General features: G+C 40.2%; 1 long non-coding RNA gene across 1 annotated transcript in view; it reads left to right on the top strand.

Annotated features, from left to right (window-relative positions):
* The window catches only part of LOC120433863, a 68,323-nt gene extending 67,759 nt beyond the window's left edge, over window positions 1-564 (top strand). Inside the window, exon 3 of the long non-coding RNA XR_005608799.1 lies at window positions 31-564. This is a non-coding gene — a long non-coding RNA (uncharacterized LOC120433863). The remainder of the gene's footprint in view (window positions 1-30) is intronic.
* Window positions 565-22,478: the final 21,914 nt, after the last annotated feature.

The raw sequence follows: 22,478 nt of genomic DNA, 5'->3' as shown, positions 1-22,478 counted from the left end.
TCTTCTTCTTCTCTGCTGATGTGCACCCAGGGAAAGGACTCTGTGATGCCAGGTGAAGATGCACAGCCTCATGTTTTGAGCCACAATTTGGACCCCTCTCTCTGGCAGCAGTTTGCCCAGGGTTGAAATGACTCTCTCTTCGACTGGAATACAGTATGTTTCTAATGCACCTCAACCCAAATGACTGATGGCACAGTCTCTCCAAAGAGCTGGAAGATGCCTATTTCTAGCTCCATGACCATATTTGGCACTGACCTCAGGAAAAGGAAATAATGCTACCCATGTCACCCTCCCTTCTTTGCTGGTTATTTTTGACCATCCCCCTTACAGCTCCCTTAACCCCCAAGCTCTTTTGTACTCCTTTTGATAAACATCAAATGGCCTTTTTAAAAGAAAAGAAAAAACTCCTTACAGAATGACTTTTATGGTCCGAAGAGTCTAAGCAGGAGAGACTTCTGAGATGAGTGCAGTCATGTACATTAATGTATCCCCAGTGGTTAACCCTTTAGGCTGGCTCGTGCCTCGATAGTTTATTTTTACTCACATGTTACATCAGGGGCATGTTTCGCCTTGGGGTTCTAACAAAATAAAGTCTTGCATAATTATTTGCATGCACCACATATTGAGCACAAGTCTATTTATAGAACACATTTATATTTCCTGACGCGCATTATGTGTCACCCTGACTTATTTGTACTGTCTCAATACTCCTGGTGTCATTTATAAGGACTGACAATAGGAGAATAGTTTGATCATTTAAAATAGAGGCCTTGCGATAGATGTTTTTGAAAATATTCAGGGTCATTTTTCTTTCTTGCATTAAATGATGGGCACATGGCTGTCATTTCTCACATAACATTAACACATTTCAGATAAAAGCAATCCTGATTCTGGTCATGGTATCAGCGACTCTGGTGATGGCCCCAGCTTTGGGATACTTTGCAATTTAAATTATTACAACAGTGGACCTGTTGAGGAGTACTTACTGCAAATTGATTTTCAGTTTGAAACTACGGCAATGGTTGCCAAAGTTGGGTCCGCAGTGGAAGCTATACCGCTAGCTGCCTGTTTAGCAGAGGACACAGGGCACACTCAGACTCGGTAGTGAGCTGCATGTCATACAATAGTCCCCAGAGACCACAAAATATTACTCTAGTTATGTGCAAGAGGCATAAAAAGATGTTTTGCATTGTATTCAGAGACAGATGAATTGATTATGCCAAGTTACACAAGAACTGGACTGAAAGACGGTGGCAAACAAAATTTTTAATTTTCGGTGCAAATTGTTGTCAATATGTACAGAGGAGGTCAACGACAGAAAAATTAAAAACACACGCAGAGTGGAACACAATCAGTCATGGATTGGCCTCCCCAGAGCGTGGAACTGAACATTACTGAAGCCAGTGGGGGATTATCTTGACAGAGAATAGAGCAAAAGGCAACCAACATCCAGAACTGAGCTTTGAATGTCTAAGGCGCCTGGAGAACTAATCATGAAGTCTTCTTAAAGAAACCACAAGAAAGCTTGCCTAAGAGAGTTCAGGCTATGTTGAAGAACAAAGTTGGTCATGCTTTCAAGCATGTTAGAAATGCAAGAACTCTTTCCCCTTGCATACTCTATTTTCATGTTTGCATATCTTTTAACAAATAACTACACCTATTTCCTATTTTCCTTGAAAAATATAAGGAAACAAGGGGTGGCTCAAGACTTTTGTATAGTACTGTATTAAAACAGATACTTGCTGGCACAGAAATTCTTATAAAGGCTGTTTTTAGTGAAATGTTAACCATAATTACCAGCTTATAATCATAAACTGTTATATCATACATTTATCAGGATTCTTCCACTCGCCACTACAAATGTTTGTACAAGTAATAGTAGTGGGTCAGCAGACAGGCAATAAAGTCACAGTATCAGTGTGTTAACTGAGCAGTTAAGTCATCTAGTGGCTGAGTCTCCACTTTAATGGAATCATTTCTACATTCTCAGTGAATCCATTCGTGTTTCACGGCCAAATGCAAAGCTATAACCTAATGAGACCATTAAACAACACAGCACACTGTGTGCCTGATTCCGCCTCGAGATCCTGAAATTGTACCAGTTTTGGAACTTTGCGAGTTTGTAAGTGAACAGAAACAGGCAGGATGAATAGTGGAGAGTAGGTGAACTCATTACTCTGTTGAAGAACACTGCATTAGTGGTTGCACATTATAATAGAGGGTCTTCAAACATTCAACCTCTCCCCAAGAAGAACAACTTTGCCCCCAGGAGCTAACTGTACTAAAAGGTTGTGCATGTGTGTTTGCATGTGCTGCCCTTTGATTTGATCTCTTACCAGCCTTTTCCGCCTATCGCCATGGTTGTTGGTCCCAGCGTGTTTTAGTCCTGTGTCTTTCCTCAAGTTTTCAGTGGAAAATAGCATCCGAAGTTGGGAGTCTTTTCTCAAATGACGCCCTTAATACCACAGTGACTGGTTCGTTCCTGTGCAGTATCAACACTTCCTGTCATTAGCGGGAAGTCTGTATGTGACTGAAACAGATGGACACTGGAGAACTATTGACATAGACAGAGACAGTAGGATCATTAATGCTTTGCCCAGAGGAACGAGACCTCTCTCCGGGTCTCTTAAGCGCCTGTTCTATTTTACCCTCATCAAAATCGTCTTGTCACTGCTAGCTGTCTGAGAGACAGGCTCCATCAAAATAAGAGTTGTATTGAGATATGTCAAAGTCACAGCAGGAGATGTCTGTCAGAGCTACAGAGTTCTCATAGGCCAACGTCACAGGTAATCACACTCACTGTCCTTGTCAAGCATAGGGGGATCTGAGTGGTTTATCTTTAGAAAACACAATCGACCAGGATTCACTCGTATGGGATCATAAGGAAGACAAAAAAGTTTCCATGCAACTCCTCCTCCATCTCAGTGCGAGAGGAGCAGCGGCTGCCGACGGAGGTTTATAACTTGCCATACGGACACCATGTTTGAACCCACAGTGCTCACGCTTGACTGTGTTTGTGCTCGCAGGCTAGCTGTGTGCTCACATACCATAATTAGCGTAATGAGTTATTTATAGCCAGCTGTGGAATTAGCTGTGGAATTGCCAGGCAGCCGCAGGGCTGATTAAGCCACTTGCCAATCAATTATTTATGGCTTCCTGGAGAAGAGTAGCTTGTCCTCTTTTGTGTGCAGAACCATGGCAACACAACAGGAAGCAGAAATCCTGTGGAGAGGAAGTAGACCCTATGACAGAATCAGCTGTGGCACCCCTGTCTGCACCATGTTTCTCTCTCTTTTTCTCTTATATTCACACTCACTCCTCTAATATAAACCATACTTTTATGAGGAGCCGTCTATGAACTCCCTCGACTCAATAAAAGGCGTTTATGCTCTCCATTTGAGGGAAAATAAATAAACTGGATGGATGAAAATAGATTATTCCCAACTGGTGAAATGAAGGACCAGACTGAATGTGGCATAGGAACTGTGCCTTTCATCCAGTCACTGCATGAGCAGGTACACAGTACATGAGGTTCTCAGGGTCATTTTTCTTTTTTACACTTCCTAATTGTACGGGGAAAAGCTCCAGAAGCTTTGTTTTGTAAGTCATAAAAGGTTTTCTGCTTTGCTCCAAAGTACAGCAATATGACCACCATAACTGAGGGTACTTTTTGCAAAAATACAATAGCATCTGTCACTATTTCCTACAACAAAACTGTTGCAAAATCCTTTCTGTGAGTAAGCATGAATCACTATCTTGACAATCAGCAGCTAAAGATGGACTGTTTTAAATTTCAAAATGTGAAGTCAAGCCCAGCTGCAAAATTTACCAGCAAATTTTTTTGTTGTTGTTAGGATTGGTAAATATGCACTTTAATATCCTTTTTTCCTGTGTTCCTGCATGTTTCTCACCTTCCTACCACACAAACTTGCACTGCATCCCACATATAAAGGCAGATGCAGTAAGTTAAAAAAAACAAAGAAAAACAGTACATAACGGTCCAATTAAAGTCTGCGCAGCCTGTTCTCTTTCACCTAATAAAGTAACCGGACGAATCTACCCTCAGCATGTCAGACAGAGGGCAGAGTGACGCTTTGAGGCGAATTTCAATCAGTCTGTCTCACTCCTACACAGCAAGTTGGCTTCTGGCTGTGTGGGAGGCCCACAGGACATAGCCATGGGCTGCATCTACACAGATCTGCCACCCAAATTGAATCTAAAATCCTCTGCAGTTTTTCCTTATCCACTTTTTTTCCCCTCTGTTTTTGTAAATCGGGTCCCTGCAGAGACTGCTACTCTTGAACTTTTCAAACTAAATCAGTAAAAGTTCCAGGGAGCAAACAACAAAAACTGCATAACTGAAATCGAACTTGTGAGGCCTTTGTTAGAGTCAACACAAAAGAAAATTGACTTACCAAATGAAATGGTGAAAGTACATTAGGTGACAATTAAAGCAGTAAATGCATTACTGCTCTTAAAGTAGAACAGAAAATTAGTCGACAGTTTTTTTTCATTTAAAAGTTAATCTCTCTTGGGTTTTCAGTTGAAAATTGAGCAAACAAGCATCTGAACGTTTTACAATTTCTTGCAGCTTTCTCACATTTGTATATTTCAAAAGTACACTTAGGCACCACTTACATGTTTGCATTTCAGACTTAAAAGCTATTACCTCTCACAAAATGTGGGTGTTATTTGCAGTGAAAGGTGGAGTAAAGTTAGCTGTTCCAAGCACCAATCAAATCCCATTATGCAGATATGCAGGAAGATGAAGATGTAGCCTAATGCTGAAATGAAAAGTGGTCATTGCAGTGGGTAATCAACCAAGTTTTCCTTGAAAAACTACACACTACCTGCTAGTAACCAAAGCAATCATAAATAGATTTTTGGTGCAGAACATTCTGTGTGATCAATTTCACCTAGCAACAGCCAACAACCTCCAGTAATCACTCACAATCCAGTCAGGGAATACACAATTTTCCCTAGCAACTGGAAGTTGTGATGGGACCACTGACTGGTCTCTAGGTATGTGTGGCTAAGGCTTTAGTCATGGCTAGCTAATTTCATGCTAACTGCTTATTGAGGCTCCTTTAGCTTGCCTTGTGGGTTTGAAAAAATATGGTTGGCTGTTGTCAATATGACAATATCTTCAGCAAAAATGCCCCTCAATCATCAAGCAACCATTTTTGGATTCTGTTAGAGCTGCAGTTTAAAATAATACGGAGCCCTGGTGCAGGCTCTTAGTTCATACACTGTCTGAAAGCCATTTTAGCTCCCGTGCTCACACTCAGAGCTGGGCACCAAAGATGACCATATTAAGTGCATCCCTTCCCAGTGATATCATACAGATCAAACAAGTGTCTGAAATGCTGCAGTGAGTGCAGTCTGAAGCCTGAGATTTTCCCTGACAGGGATTACTTCCATATACACTGACCTCATTATTTAAACTTTGACCATATTTAAAATGAGTATCTACCACTGTAGAAGAGTAAGTATGACAGAAAATATGAGGCACATAATCAAAACATTGTCTTTTTTCATCTTTATATATGCGTACAAATGACAGCTGGTCATTTTACTGAGGGTTATATGTTGGTCTATGTGTAAAGCTTAATAACAAAACACATAACAAAGATGACCCGAATGCCTCCTCCCTCATATCATTCCACAGAAATATATTTTCAGTGTTAAACACATTGCTATCGCAAACTCCCGTGTGTATTTTTTATCACTTCCTCCCTCCTTTTCTCACTTTCTTTCACACATTTCCCTTCTCTAAGCACTATATTCCTCGCCTCAGTTCTTCTGGAAGGACATCTGTTTGCCCACGGAGTCATCAATCCCAGCATGCCTGGCTGTTGCCCAACCTTGGCTATGTGTGGTTTTTTTTGTTTTGTTTTTTTTTCTACCTGCTGTCTACTCTTTTGCTGAACAGTCATCACTTTCTCATTTTACAGCATTTATCGAGAGGATGTACGAGTAGATGGAGTTGATGCAAAGACAAACATGCATTTCGAGCGCGATGACACACAACCGCATTCAAATACAGATATAGCATATCGTTCTAGCATATCGTTCACATCGGCTCACTAAGCTTTCAGTCTTTTCCTGAGGACTCCACATCACAAATCAAGGATTTCATGAATAGGAAATGCATATTCAACAATACTGTGAAAGCTTTGAAAGAACTCTGTGTTTGTATGCAGACATATACCTAAACAGAGGAGTGTTATCTACAAGGACAAATGAATGAGTAATGTTTGCTGTTGCAGGAAGCTGAGGTGATAGTGTGTTTTTGCCTCACGTGGTATGAACATGCAGGCAGTGTACTGGCACAGACATTGAGTGCAGAACAAACGAAATGCCTTTTTTTGTCTTATTTTTATGGAATATAGTTTACAGTTAGATTTTTTTCATTGCTGTTAACCACTTTTCAGTGTCAACTTTCTGGGAAAAATCTCAGAGAATGCAGGATATTATTATTATTGTAGTTTTGGTATGTGCTCTCTCAAGAAACAGCTGCACCCAAGAGGCTATTCCAATTAGCTTACAAACCCACATACAGCAGGCCTGCACCTGTTAGTCTGGTCAATCACTTTGCAGGCACTCTGCCTAGTTCTTTTTAAACACAGCGGCTTTTATTTTCACATTTTTGTGTTGAGGACATTGAAAGTTTATCATCCCACCATGAAGCATGGAGCCACGAAGTCAAAGAGTTGCTCAGGTCTGCGCCATGACCTAAATGATTACTGTTTTCCCTTTGGATGTCCAGCTCATATTTTGTTTCATTTTTTCTCCCTCTCTTTTTATTGTTTTTTAGTTGCATTATGTCCTGTCACCCTTCCTGTGTGCACATTTTTGGAAAATTTCCCTCTGCAGTACACACACACACACACAGACACACTCATGCACTGCTTGGCCTTCACCCCTTACATCATGTTTCCATTGCTCAATGAAAGATGACCTGTGCCATATGCAGCCATTGGGTTTATTTGTCACTCAAAGACAAACCTTCTATCCAATCCTTTATTTCCATCTGTTCCCTCCTGCTTCTCTTTTTATTGTGATAGGTCATTTTTAACAGTGAGATTTGGAGAGGGGGAAAGAAAGCATAAATTGGCATTTATTAAACTGCTTGTCGTCCAAGTCGACATCTTAAAAGGTCTGAACCCCTAAGATGTTTGGTTTACTGTTACATACGTCAAAGAAACGCGTCAGCCTCACACAACTGAGAAACAGTAACCAGTAAATGTTTAGCATTCCTCTTCATAGTTCCACATCTCATTTCTGTGAATCAGCAATTTCAAAACCATATAAATTTTATGAACCTTTTTATGCAATGTTTATTATATTAACAAGGACTTTATTTAAATCGTATTTGCTTCTTTTCCCCTCCCATCTGAGCATAAATGTGCCTTGCGGGGCTCCACAGGCCGTTTCTGTCAATTTACTCTGAGTTAATTAGTAATCAATAGCCACCCAAACAGCTGTAAAAAGAAGTGCGCACTCACATACACACACACACACTCACATAAACACATGTTCCCCCTGCTCATTCTGTCCAATTAAATCCATCATAAAGATTCCAAGGCAAGTGTATAATAGGAGCACAATATTTCAGCAGTCATTACCCAAACCGAGTTGGCCTGGTTCTCATTACCTGGAGTCCTCGCAGGAGCTGCCAGCTCTGCACGCGTGCATACACACACACATAAGCGCACAAACGTGAATAAATATGCTCCTGACTGGCTTCTCGCTAATTTGAGACCTGGTTGAAATGTTTTTGAGTGGAAAATGCTCGGTGTCAGCACGGCAGCTTATAAAATGTCCTCTGGATTCCTGTATCAGCAGCTTGCAGACGTGCACAGAGGGCAGTCGCAGAAATGTATTACATGCTATCTGTTCTGTTTATTCCAGCAATCGTACTGTGATTGCATTTGTTTGTGTGTTTACGTATGTTTGTGGGTTTTTTCTTTTACCCTGAGGCTCTGTGAACCTGTTGGCTTCTGCTGATATAGATTTGTTTTCAGTCACACTGATGCACACAAATATGTATTTACCTATGCTACATTACAGAGAAGATAAGAAGTATTGACTTATTCACCGCTGGAGCTCATGGACAGCACAAACTGATGTGGACACTGTTCATATATACACACACTACCACTCACATGTACTATATATATAGGTATATGCAGCAGCAGCAAACCCTCACACATCTTGTAATGCATTTGAGGTGGAATGTGAATGGGCCTGTTCATTGCCTTGGAAACGGCAGGCTAGCCGGTGGGGGTGGCAGCTCCACAGAGTAATGATGTTATCTCCCAAATGGGTTCAGTTCAGGACAGACCCCCACAGACCTACTGTACATACACACTGAAACGCACATGTCAGCCTGTCTCCTGCATTTTACTTTAACAGATGGCTGAATTCTTCCTGCACTACAAGCAGCATGTTGTAAGTGACAGGGTGTAGATGCAGTGAATAAGGTTAAGGAATCTCACTAATCTGATCCAAAGGCATACTTTTTCATAATTCAGGTGACAACACCAGCTCTTCTGCAAAGTCTTTTGTTTTGTACAGAACAAAAATCAATGTGTTTTCATTTCTTTAAACAAGGTGTGAAATAAATGCCTCCAAAACACACAATATATGTGGGTTTTGTGTATTGACATTTGGTCATGGGCTGCAAATTTACTTTAAGTTTGGGTCACTCTGAAAATTAACTAACACTCAGAAAATCTATGTTACTTCGTGGAGATACAATACATGCCATTTAGGTCAGAAGGTTTGTGTGTAAATTGCATTTAGTGAAAATGGATAATTTATTAAGTATACTTTGCAACTACCAGATTGGACCTCCTTTTGTCTTCAGTACTGTTTTGGCACAGATTCAACTCATTCCCCAGAGATTTTGGTCCATATCGACATGACAGACACTCACACAGTAGAAGATTTATTAGCCACACATACGTGGTGAAAACTCCCATTCCACCATATCCCAAAGGAGCTCCACTGGACTGAGATCTGTTAACTGTGGAGACTGTGGGGAACAGTGAACTCATTGTCATGTTAAAGAAACCATTTTGAGATGATTTGAGCTCTGTGACGTGGTGCATTATCCCACTGGAAGCAGCCATCAGAACATTGTGGTCATAAAGGGATCAGGGATCGACATGGCCAACAACGAAATTCACATCCAAGGTGTACCAAGAAAATATCAGAGAACATTACACTACTAACAGCTCGAACCACTCATACAAGGCAGGTTGGATTCATGCGTTCATCTTGTTTACACCGCATTCTCACCCAAACATCCAATCTCCCAGCAGAAATTGAGATCAACTTTGCTGCTGATTTGGTTAGCCTGCTTAAATTGTAGCCTTAGTTTCTTGTTCTTAGCTGACAGGAGTGGCGCCCAGTTCGGTCTCCTGCTGCTGTAATCAACTGTTTCAAGGTTCGATGTGTTGTGCATTCAGAAATGCTCTTCTGCATACCTTGGTTATAACAAGTTGTCATTTGCTCAGAGGCAATCTGAGCATTCTCTGACCTCTAGCATCAAAAAGGCATTTTATCTCAGAGAGCTGCCGCTCACTGGGGATTTTCTCTTTTTTGGACCATGTAATCCCCAGAGATGGTTGTGTGAGTAAACCCCAGTAGATCAGCAGTTTCTGAAATACTCAGACCAGCCCATCTGGTACTAACCACCATGCCACATTCAAAGTCACTTAAATCACCTTTCTAATGCTTGGTTTGAACTTTTGTAGGTTGTCTTGACCATGTCTACATACCTAAATCTTATTAATGCAGGGTTGTGACTGTACATGTTTAAAATACATAGAGTTTTAAAAAATAAAACAAAAATCTATGGATTGATACATGTAAACACTAAAGATGGCTGTTATCCTGCCCCTGCTACCAAACACCAGAAACAGGGACTGAAATCAACAGCAGAAGCAGGAACAGTGTTTGATTGGCTGATTTCTTGCCCATATAACTTAATCATCTGATTGGTAATTCTACACATTGGAGCCTTTGCAAAGATTACATCTAGAAAGATTTTGATATGCTTGATGTAGAGATCTATTGATCAATTAGGCAGCTGAAAGACTCTTTTACAAAGTATTGAATCAAGAGAACTGCAGGGTAAATCATTTAATTTGCAACTCTTCTTTTCGATTATTTGCTTATTTGTACTTCAGTTTACAATCACTGAAGTCACTGGATGCCTCTATACATATATCTGCATACATCTGCAATACACTGAATTTGCACTGTCAGGCAATATCTTAAAAATGTGTTGGAAAATCTCTCAACTCGGGTCAAAAAATGTTTTTTGTTTCTCTGGACATCTTTTTTCGTCCAGACAGCCTGTGTAAGTGGAACCTTGTTTACGCTCTACAACCCATGTTATTACCCATGGTGCTCCTCTACCTCCACTGTCTGCCAGTGGGCTCTCCATTCTTCACTACCCCCCCATCCTGCAGCTGCCTCTCTGTTCCATTCTCCACTACACTCCCCCCACCCATTCTGCAGCTGCACCCCACTTCTCATATCTCATTTCAAGACAGCAGAGACTCACATTTGTGCTTGTTGTGCTTATATGCACATCATATTTGATCCACTTAATTTGGAATGTAAACTGGTGTTTATTTGCTTCTCTTAGGGGTATTCGTTTTGGATTACACTGCAGCAAAATGATCCCCACACCAGCCCTTATTTCTTTTATTTCACATTCCTACATTCCCTTTTTCTCTAAGTGGCCATTCTTCCAGTCACAGTGGTCGAGTTACACTAAATGGTCCCTGCTTCAGCAAGATTGCTCTAAGACCATTTTGTATTCATGTTCCTTCTCTTCCTTTCTTTGTCCTTCCCTTTCCCATAGTAGTATTAAACTATTTGTTCTTGAAGACAGCAAGTTAGTGTATGTTAAGTTTCAGAGAACTGCCTCAACAGTATGTAGATTGTTATAATATTATACTGAGAATTTCACCGTGTTCATAGTATGAATCCTATTGACTTTCCCATAAAAGCTTGAAATTGATGGTATGAGGAAGAAGTTAAGATGAACAGTCACTCTGAAATTTGTTACATACCTTTGTGTGGACCTGAGGAGGAACTGTAAAAACTTTGGTGTCACTGTGATGTTTCATAAGCATCACTACTTTAGTGTATGCAAAGTTTGCATTGTTGTTGTTACTTTTAATTTAAAACTATAAACTGTATATAAAAATGGAGGCAGCTTCCAGGTCTGAAAAATGAAGCCAATGCAGAAATGCTTTTATCCAGCATTCTTCCAAATGGCCAGCAGGGGCAATCTCTATGACTGCAAAAAGAAGCCTGATTGTATAGCTCCATGACATCAATTAACACTTCCTGATGTGTTTACGGTTTCAGTGTCTTGTCTCAAATTTTGTTGAATTCAGCACAGTATGCATTTTATAAATTATGGTCTCTTGAAGCAGGGTGTGTTTTAAAGTTGGCCTACAACTTTAAAACATAACCCGTGTTGTGTAATTTGCCTGTGACCATGTAGTTCCTCATGTCTGTTGTCTGATTTAAAAACACTAAGATGGCAACGGCAATGAAACTCAGCTACGTCCATCTTTTATATACATCTTTTATATTACTTAAAATAAATACTCACTGGACAGCAGTTAGAATATTTTTTTCTAATTCCTTTGGTTGTTTTATTGCAGTGTGAGCAAAAAAGATATTTCTCAAAAACATTTGTTAAGTGAAACTGAGTTTAATGCAAGTGCCAAAGTTGCACATAACATATTTTAGGATGCTTTTTTAAGATTCACATACTACTGGAAATGTGTCTTTTTATGGTAGTAAAAGTGAATGTGTTCAGACGGAAATGTGTGCATTTTTACTTTTAGCATTTATTTAGGCCATTTGTCTAAATTAGCATTAAAATGACATATAAAGCAAAACTTTTTATTGATGCTTGCAGGCAGCAGCATTTATAAGTACAAATAAATTAAGAGAAGTGAGCTGCTGTCATTGATGGCACATTTCCTAATTTCAAGTGTGAATCTATTGCCACAAGGTGCCAGCAGCAGCAGCAGCATTATAGAGAAATGGTAATGATACATTCAAATATCCAATGACACAATGGTGATGGCAACCTTATTTATTTAGCACATTACATGTAAACTCAACATGCTTAGCACAAAAGATTAAAACATAAAAGCCTATGCCTAAACAAACTTAGAAAATAAATATAAAGTATAAAAGAACTCCTTCAGACTTTATTTTAACAATAACTAAATTAAATCAATCTTTTAACTCTACAGGAGCTGCACAGTTTTTTTTATTGGGTTGAGCTTTTTAACCAGCTACTTATGGCCGGCTTATCTGCTGTCTAACCGCATCAACAATTTGGTGTTCTTGTCATATGGAGTGCAACTAATGAATACAACCAGCAAGTGCTCCTTCAGTGCTTGTTTTTTGTTTTTGTTTGTTTGTTTACTTCTGGTTCACGCAACACGCAGGTCACACACCTCCTTCATAGCTTGGTTGGGCTCAGCGGTATGTTTACCTGATGTGGTGAAACAAGTTTGTTGCTTTCACCTTTAGGGGGGCTGGGGCTATCTTGCAAACTACTGTTCATTGTTGGAGATTGTTGAAATGATGATGAATTATTATTGTCATTAGTATTATTATTATTATTATTGTTTTTAGGTACTGAATCGTTATCTGAGGCTGTGACACGTGGCTCTTGCTCTCAGATATACCTGGGCTTGAACATAAACACTTGGCATTGCTATAGCAATGATATTACACTTTCATATTATGTAAAAATTTGTACTGATATTACCACAGACAACGTGACTGGGCGATGGCCCAGCCTGTATATGTGTTTGTGTTTATCTCATTCTTTGATCTCAGGACTCAGGACTCCTTTTTTCTTCTTTACACTCTTTGTTTTTAATCCTAATGACAGCAACAAATATAAAGTGCTCTTTAATTGGCACCTCACTTAGTGTATAAGTAGAGGGAAAGCTGTGATTTTCAAGTCACCTAAAACAAACTATGTCCATTTCAAGTCTTGATCCGACTAACTTACCACAGCTTCCCTACATTTACTTCATATTATCAATTCCATTTAATGCTTAAAAGTGTGCACTGTAAGTCTTCATGTGTATGGATGGACATTTACCCCCACGCACAGCTCAAATGTATGTGGAGTATTCCAAGTCCACCAGCTTTTGCTTGTGGTAACTGCTTCTGCTAATTATACATGTTGACAGTTATTAATATCTTCAATGTCCTCTGTGTGTGTTTGTGTGTGCGTGTGTCAGTGTGTGTGTGTGTGTGTGTGCGTATTTGTGTGTTGGAATGATAATGTTAATGAGCCTCGAGCATGTGTCTCTTAGTTATTTATAAAGTGTTTTGTGCTCAAGGGTACGCACAGCTCCCTCGCTCTCCTGTTACATTCATGCCGCAGTGAGGACGCAGCATACACTCCTGTTGCTTTCCAGGGCTGTCCTGCAGCTGTCAGAAGACCTGTTTTTTAATGTACAGTATAAACATTGCATCCGTTTGTTTCTCAAAAAGAGCTTTTTTTTATTATTTTAAATTTCTTTTAAGTGTCTGTGTAAGAGTCAGAGTTGCTGAGTTGCGGTGCTGTGAGTGAGTGAGTGAGTGATGCTACCTTTGATTTTATCACAAGGGTCACATCCTCTCTACAGGCATGCTTCTTCCTGTTGTGTTGCCATAGCGACACTGCATACAATAAAAGGACAAGCTACTTTCCTCCTTGAAGCCACACGCTCTGTTTGTCTTCTTCCTTCTCACCACAAGAAAACAAACATACAGTTACAAACATGCACACCCAGCTCCACATAAACACGCGCGCACACACACACACACACTTGGAAGGACTAAACGGCATAAACACACACATTCGCTTCTTCTCAGTTATAAATGCTCATGTACACCAAAACAACAATGCAAATGGCATTATTACAACACAAGAGAGCATCCAGTTACCGTTTTATATGATCAGTTAAGCCAGGCTGGCATGCCAGTTAACTTACTAGAAAATAGGTCACTATATTGAGATATTCACCAATCACATCACTGTGGATTACCAGATGCAGCCAGAGCCCATCAGGACATTAGATATTGAAAATTAACCGGAGGATTTGGTAACAATAAAAACATTTCTCCTGATGCGTCTCCTGTGTCCAGGCCTGACACTGCTGCAATGCTTCATGCAGGATGGTACGACTGCATGAACGCTGCTGTAGTTTTTTTGTTTTGGGTTTTTTTTGGGGTTTTTTTGGTCGGTTTGAAGACAGAAAACGTGTGACTTTTGAGAGCTAGAATTCACAGGCAATCTGTTTCGCTCGTTTGTCGAAACTTTCAGTCTTGTGGTGAACGTGAGAGATGGCACAAACGAGATCAAGCGTTTCACACAGAAAAAATTAATTCATTGCTGTGCTTCAAATTGTCACTCATCCCGCCACGTTAACACGGAGAGACAACCACTTAAAATCCCAGATTTTCTCTAAATGTGAGGGGGCCTTAATACCTCCAAATATTTGCCCAAGCAGAGGCTTTAAAAGTGTCCAGGGGAGCAAAGATGAGCTATACCCCCACATACCTCTTTTATTTGAAATATTTATGCTGTACTCTACTGCTACTCTGTCAAATCCATGTACATGGGGGAGGGTGAGTCTTTAAACTGGCTGCACTGAGGTGGCTGTGCAGGGAGCAGTTAAGCTCAGGGATGTTAAGCTGTCCCTTACTACTGAAATGAAATGATCTGTAAAGGAAAGCAGCAGCATGTCCATGGATTTGAGTGCATGTGTTCAGCAGAGTGGGGCTGCATGCTCATTCACAGCAATGAATGCTGTAGTATTTTTTTAGAGAGATTTAGATTTAAACAAAATGGGTCCATTAGTTCCCAAACATAATGTCTCATCCATGTCTGCTCACGAGGGAGCTGGTATTAATCCAAGGGTGCCACCACCAGCGTGTGTCTTGGCCTATGGTGACACATCAGTCACTGTCAGCAGTTAAACTTCTAATCAGAGGGACCTTGCCCGTGTCACGTTCAGCCGGATTGATGGGAGGATTTTTCAACCAGCAGCGTAATCAGAATGAAGATATCAAAAATCTCTCCTAGTAAAGCATTTCATTTTTCAGGGTCAAACTCCACCAGAATAGTTTGCCTTGGAAAAGAAAAAAAGAAAACAACATTTTAAATATGTAATGATATTTTCAACCAAGCCGATTAGGATGCTTATACTGTATAACAACTAGAATTAGCAGTATTAACGATACTAATAGAGGGGGTAAACAAAATTGTTTTCACACAGTAACAAAAGGAATTAAGATTTTAGCTTTTCAAATGAGACTTAGCTGATTGTTCTTTGTTTTGTTTTGCTTTTTTGTTTTTTCATATATAATGAGAAACTCAATTATATGAATACTAGAAAATGAAAGACATCATCAGTAGTAATGCCAAAACTTTTATGTAGATGTTATTTTCTCAGTGCTTACCCTGATATGGGGCATAATTTGTGATATAAGGAGATATTTTTGGATGTTTGCATGTGTGTTTTGTTATGATGTTATGTTGTCTATGTTTTGCAGTGTACTGTCAAAGTGTAAAGATTTGTGACGGCAGGAAGAATAGGTGATGCAGCTGCTGCAGCTAATGGGAATCCTAATAAACTAAACTAAACTAAACCCATGGGCTCATAAGCAAAGCAGTCAGAAATAAAAAGATTAGTTATATTTGCTGTAGCTCTCAAGTGCAGTCATAGTGACGATGCAAGACATAAAAGAGTGCAGCACCTGATCCTCGTGCTGCTTTCGCTTTTACTTGTTTGTGCCACTCTTTTCGGAGAGCATTTAGCATGACATGCAATAACCGCACATCTCAGTAGCTGAATGCAACCACAACATTGTCACACGAACTATAAACAAAAGATCCCTTAGTCAAGTCAGGGTTTGAGTCAGAAGGTGTCTCAGTAGGAGAAACTTACATAAGTTGCAAACTGTATGATGCATTCAGGTACCTGCACACTTTGAAGTAATAAACGTTTTGTTATGATTCAGCTGAAAACACTAATGAAATGCTCCACAAGGGATATCTATTGGAGTGTAGACAATCAATGTCATTCCAACATGGAAAATGGATTCACAGAAATCATTTTACCAATATGATATTTCATGTTTTTGAAAATTGTTGCTTACAGTTCTTTTTTTCATACTTACAGTTTATGGTTTGTTGACCTTCCTTTAACTTTCTGTGCATCCCATGTGTACAAGAACCACATACAACAAATAAGCAGTCGTGCACGTTTAAATGCAGAAAGCCAGCACAACTTTATAATAGTCATACCATAGCGCACGTGTTTATGGGGTACCAGCTGAATTCTATGAAATGGTTACTTTATATGATTTCTGTTTTGATTGCAATTATATGAAAAAGTAAAGCAGTGGGAGACAGAAATCAGGGTCAATCATGTGTCTTGGTTTGTTGCATATTAATGCCAACTCTACCAACTGCCCTTTATTTTGCACTTAATGATACATGCAGATAATTGAGGTGCCTGCTGTGTATATTTGTCAACGAAGTAATCAGCCCTCTATTGTTACATTTGTGCATATATCTTGATTTGAGAAGCATGGCAACGCCTAGGCTACACACAAATCATGTGCACTTAGAAAAGCACATCTACCCACATTTGCAAAACATGTGGACTGTTGTACATTCGCTTGTATGCTTTGTTTATGTTGCCGAGCAAATGAAGCGGCAGTGAAGCTTTTAGTTTGGATAAGTGTCAGTTACATGCTGAGATGTCGCAGTCCTCCTCCAGCTTCCTCAGCTGAACATCACAGGCTTCTGTGAATGACTGTCCCATTGTTGTGGATTGCTTTTTTATCTACCGAGCCATGAATGTATCTGCTTGTTCACATCTCACTCTCATTTTTACTGATACTCGCGCTCACGCTGGAACAACACCTACCCCCCCACTACCCCCCGTCCTGACTCATGATTCATATGCTCTCACAGTACTATGCTGCTAGTGACTGATCGATTTTCTGGCAGATTTGTGCCCACACACCCACAGCCTAAAGCTTTGCTATGTAATCACACAAAGTATGTTGGAAATCCTTTTTACTTTCACACCTAAAGTTTCATCAGCTCTTAGCCCAGTCACCAATGACATTACCTCCGCTTTTGTGCTCCTGGAGAAATCAATCGTCCGCCACTTAGAAGTGAGGGGGCTTTAATTAAATAAATGGAGCACATCATTGCTGGAGTTTGGGGAGGGGGGGCTGACAAGAGGAGAATGGTGACAGGGAGTAGAGCATGGAGGTCCAAACAATCTGTCGTTTTAACAGCCCACCCTCAGTGAAGCCACAAGTTAGTCACCCTCTGAAACACCCTGACTCCTGCCTGCACACATACGCACACTCTCTTTCTCACAGTCCATCAGATGTGTGACTAAGCATGCCATTGTCAGTGTGACTGAGGATGAGCCTCACTAGTTCACCAGTCTTTCCACCGCCCACCCTCTTACATACACACACACACACACACACACACACACACACACACACACACACACACACACACACACACACACACACACACACAACCACAGACAGAGCCATCCCTGTTTCCCATCTGTCACCCTCCACTCAGCAGACAGCAGTGTCGCCTGTCAAAAGTGCTGGTCATTGATTGCTACTGTAAGGTGGGATGGGCTTTGTAGTATTGAATTTCGAATGACTCCGGTAAACTATGATGCTGGTGTGGGCAGTGGCAGCTGTTTGGGTACAGTGCTCCTTTTGAAGGGCCCAGCTACCTGAAAGATCCCATCATGGATAGTAAATAGTTAGCCGTGCTGGAACAAAGGCTCATTTATCCCACCTAATTCAATGTTTGCACCAGCTGAAATGTAAACGATAGCACATTGATTTTAGCACTTTAATATCTGGGGGTTTTAAGAGATGTGTTAATATAATAAAACAATAGCAGTTAATATATTCATACTTGTTGTGCAGAAATAATGTATATCACAAGTTTTAAAATGCTAAAGTGCCTACTTGTTTCAAAGCCCACACCTCCTACAATATATTCTTTCTGTTAAAAATTTTAAATTCATTAGGGCTAAACTAAAAGTTGAACCTGAAACTGAGGAAGCTTGTCTTATATCATAGAATAATAATCAAGTAAATTATTTTATTGAGCAAGTAATAAAAAGTAATAAAAACTAGAGTCTTATATCATGGATCTCTGAACCACTTATATAGATTTATTTAAGTGTCTCATGTTTGTTTTCAATGGGTCCGTGTCTGGGTGAGCATCGTGTTCCATGTTTTCTGAGAAAGGCTTGCTGGCTGACAACGGGAGATGGAGGAGGCGGAGGAGGAAAAGGAGGCTAAGGCCGAATCAAGTCTCCATGTCCCACTGCTTCCTCAGGTTACTCACCAGCCTCATCCATTATTTCTGGCCCTGATCCATAATGGATGAGCAGGTACAATGCCACATGGCTCCGGAACCGATGCTCCCATTGCCCTCCCCTTCCACCACTAACACCACCGCCGCTGCCGTCCTGCCAGAAACCTCCACCACCAGGGAGCTTTTCTGTCATCTCTCTGGGCTATGACCTACATAAACGGGGAGCAGGGACAACGTCTCAGGGAGGCAGAGAAACAACAGAAAGGAGGTGTGGAGGATTAAAGTGAATCAGTGCAGTGATTCAATGGGAAGTAGATAAGAAAAGAAGGGGGAAAGTACGGGGGAATGAAAATTATGATGATGATGATGATAATTTAAAACCCTCAAAACAAGACCTTGCATTTATTTTATCTTACTTGGTGTTCCTGTCACTTGACTCCATTTATCATCAGCTCACAACAGTTTATAGCTTAAGCACACAGTCTATCTATAATGATAGCAATTAGCATCTGCTAAAACTGGCACTGTGCCTGCTTGCAGCACATCCAAGCACAGAGTTCCAGATAATAGCGCTAATGATGACTTGCAGCCTCTAACCCAAGTCGCCACCACGACTCCTCGCTGTCCTTCTTTCCCTTTTATAGCAAAGACTTCCTCGATTCTGCTGCTCTGGGGAATGTATTTAGTCACAGTTCCCCTGCATTTGACAGTCAAGAGGCACTTGTTTGACACTGGGAGGTAAACTGGAAAGAACCCATGTTTTGTTACAGCCTGGAGCACATCACTGTCTTGGCTAATGTTTGCCAACTGGACCTTGAAAACAGCTAGATGTGTTTATTAAAGGAGAGTGTACAGGTCTATAATACATTTCACAGAATCTATTTCACCAACGGTGGCAAAAATTTGCTAAAAGTTAAGAGGTTCATTGTTATTCAATTAAGTTTGTAAACTTGCAAATGAGTCTGACAAACACACAGGGCTTTGAGAAACTGTTTTATGATTATATTTTAGCTTGAGGTTAACCAAGCTGTTTTAGTTTATGGAAAAAGTATCCGGAGCCAGCCTCAATACTGTTATGCAACGACAACCAGTAACTTCTTCTTCGCAGTTTTTATCCCTGCAAGTGCATGTAGTGCTCATTAACAACCATGTGTCCTGCCAAAGTGTCCTTGAGCAAGATCATGTAAGTCACTGAGGACAACCTTGTCAGAGAGATGCCTGAAATATGAATGTAATATATCCCATCCCAGTTCTGGCTCCCGCTGACAACTCTGCCCAATCTTCCCTCTTTATTTTAGGGCGAGGATAGCTCCAGTATATGCTCAGAGTTGCCATTACTTATTTGGACCCTGTTCTCATGGAGAATCTGACTCTTCTGGGTGTTTTTGTAAGTGGGCTACTGGAGCTAAAAGTAGGGTAGCCCTTAACTAGGTTATATAGTACTCCAACTAGGCTTCGTGTTGTCTGGCCACTCTAATGAGGCTATAAAGTACATTTCTGTAAAGTTATTTAAACTACCAACTTGTCACACTTGGGTTTTAAAGACGCAAAAGTTTAATATTATGGGAAATATTTCATTTCTACCAGAAAAGGTTTAAGAACTGTTTTCTTAACCCTTTGTGTCTCGTGAAGCTGTTTTTGTAAACCTCTGCACTTTTATTGAGGATGATTTTATAAAAACATAATATTAAATGAAAAATATATGTGAAATGAGTTAGTGAAATAATACTCTGGAGTGCTTAAGTGCAGTTTAGTTGTGGCATGTAAGGTTATCACAACAGAAGAGGATTAGGGCAACTGAAAAAAAGAGTTGCAAAAAGAGTTGCTAAGTCAAACTCTTTTCCTCCTGTAGATACACCGAAGTGTAGGACATTCATGGAAAGTGTACCAACCTCTTATCTAATATCCAGCAAGAAAGCAAATAAGCAGATTTTCAGAGACGTTAAACTAGCTCGCTAAGCTTAAGAACTGTTTGCACATTTTTGTGAAAGAAGATAATGGCGTGCACCAACACTAAGTGGTTAGCACATATCATACTTTCATGATTCTAGCATGATTTTGACTGATATGAGTCTGTGCCTGAAAAGAGAGTTTATCCAAAAAAAAAAGAAGAGTTGATGGAAAATCATCTTCAGCCTTTCCAAATATCACACCTTTTATTAATTGTAATTTTTCACCCATTTTTTTTCCTTCAACACTGAATGTGTGTGAGTGGGCCAGTCATCTGCCACAGCAGTATTACTCAGTTCAGCTCACAGGACACTTTCCCGAGTACAAGAAACAAAGGCCAGTCTGTTTCTATGGTTTCTCACATACTGGAGATCTGAGTGGAATTTTACATAGTCAAGGCTATAATAGATAGACTGCACCCACTGACATTGAACAAATACCAATAAGCAGTATGATGATAGAGAGTTCAACTTCAATGCTCCGAGACTAAATGTCAGCCATTCCGCAGATAACAATTTTAGTTATGGCTTGTGTCATTGTGCTGCTCATTAGTGAAATGAAGTGTAGCCGTTTTATCACCGGTAGCATGGAAAAAAGAGCCTTCCGAGAACATGCTTTGATGCTGGAATACCTCCTCCCCAAACAATGTGTACATGCACACGTACACTCTCTCGCCCTCCTGTAGGTCAAAACAGGAAGCCTGCCAAAAGAGCTTTGACAAACATATGCTCCTTTCTCCAAGCTTCTGATACATCACACTAGGGATGGGTGTTTTTCTATAGAGAGAGCACTGGAAAACTCCAACAATGCCCTTCACATGACACACTAACACAAAGGAAAGTTTCCATTAACCATTGGACAGCTGTTTAAAGTTAAGAGAGGAGAGTGGGCTTAAGACTGAGTGAGGCTAAATTTCATTGTAAAGTTAGTGAATATGTGTTAACGTTAATTATGGAATTGAAAAGTATGCATTAAGAACCCTTTACACCAAACAGATCACCATTTAAAGATGACAGTCATCTGAGCCTAAATAAAGCCTAAAAAAAGAATTGCTAAGTCTTCAGCCTTGCTGAACTTGTCACTGTGTTCAGTAACTTCATTTTAGGGCACATTGCATTCTTTTAAAACCTAAATAGACTCCTCAAATTGAAGTGATGCATGTCACACCATCACCATGCACCATTTCTGTGGGACTTTTTGATGAGTAATCCTTTCCTAAACCACAAAGCTGAAGCCTTAAAATCTTATACGTACTGTTTTATTAGTCATGCCACTGATGATGCTCCAGGAGATGGGCAGAGCTGCTTGTAACTCTAAACATTATTTAAAAAACAGTGTAAAGCAATTTCTCCGCCCGATCACATTGCCTTGCCATTGCAGTTGGTAATTTGTCATTTTAACCATAAAAGTAAACACAGTTCTTATTTGTTTATTTCTGCCTCAGACTTCCTGAAGTTCCAACTCCCTGGTCTCAGTCCGAAATGGAGAATTTAAGTTATAACTGGCTCTGCCCTGTCTTTCAGTCACAGCAAAGTGACTGAGTTTTCCCCAGCCAGATCCAGGGCAATTGGAACAGTGGATGGAGGGGGTAGGCACACACACACACTCACACACACACACACAGGTCATTACATTTACCACTAAGCATCTCCATAAGCCCAAGCAGGCATATCTGACATATCCATCTGCTGTGGTAGGATCATGCTGGATCTGCCTCTCTCTCTCTGTCTCTCTAAATCAGGGGTAAGGGGTTTTCCAGTTGTAACGATGATGGGAATATGACATGTAATCATGGGGTTGGTCACAGTTTGGTAACTAAGCAGGGTTGTGATTTTACCCCCATTTGCATCTCTTCTGGAGCAACATGTCATATTTGCTCCGGTTTTGTGCAACAAAATGAAAAAAGTGGACACTCCTAAAACTCCTGTAACGATGACTGGTTCTTTATGGATTGTGTATGTTGTTGTCTTTGTATTCCTGATGTTGCCTATTCTTTCTGGCCATCTCTATTTGTTTAAATCACTTTTTTTTAAAGCAATGATTCCCTTTTGTGTTGCTTTGCATGTTCTCAATTGGGGAAAATGTAGCTTTAACT

Source organism: Oreochromis aureus, linkage group 17 (assembly GCF_013358895.1).
Source record: "Oreochromis aureus strain Israel breed Guangdong linkage group 17, ZZ_aureus, whole genome shotgun sequence".
Classification (NCBI taxonomy): Eukaryota; Metazoa; Chordata; class Actinopteri; order Cichliformes; family Cichlidae; genus Oreochromis; species Oreochromis aureus.
This window is presented reverse-complemented; position numbering and strand designations above follow the sequence as displayed.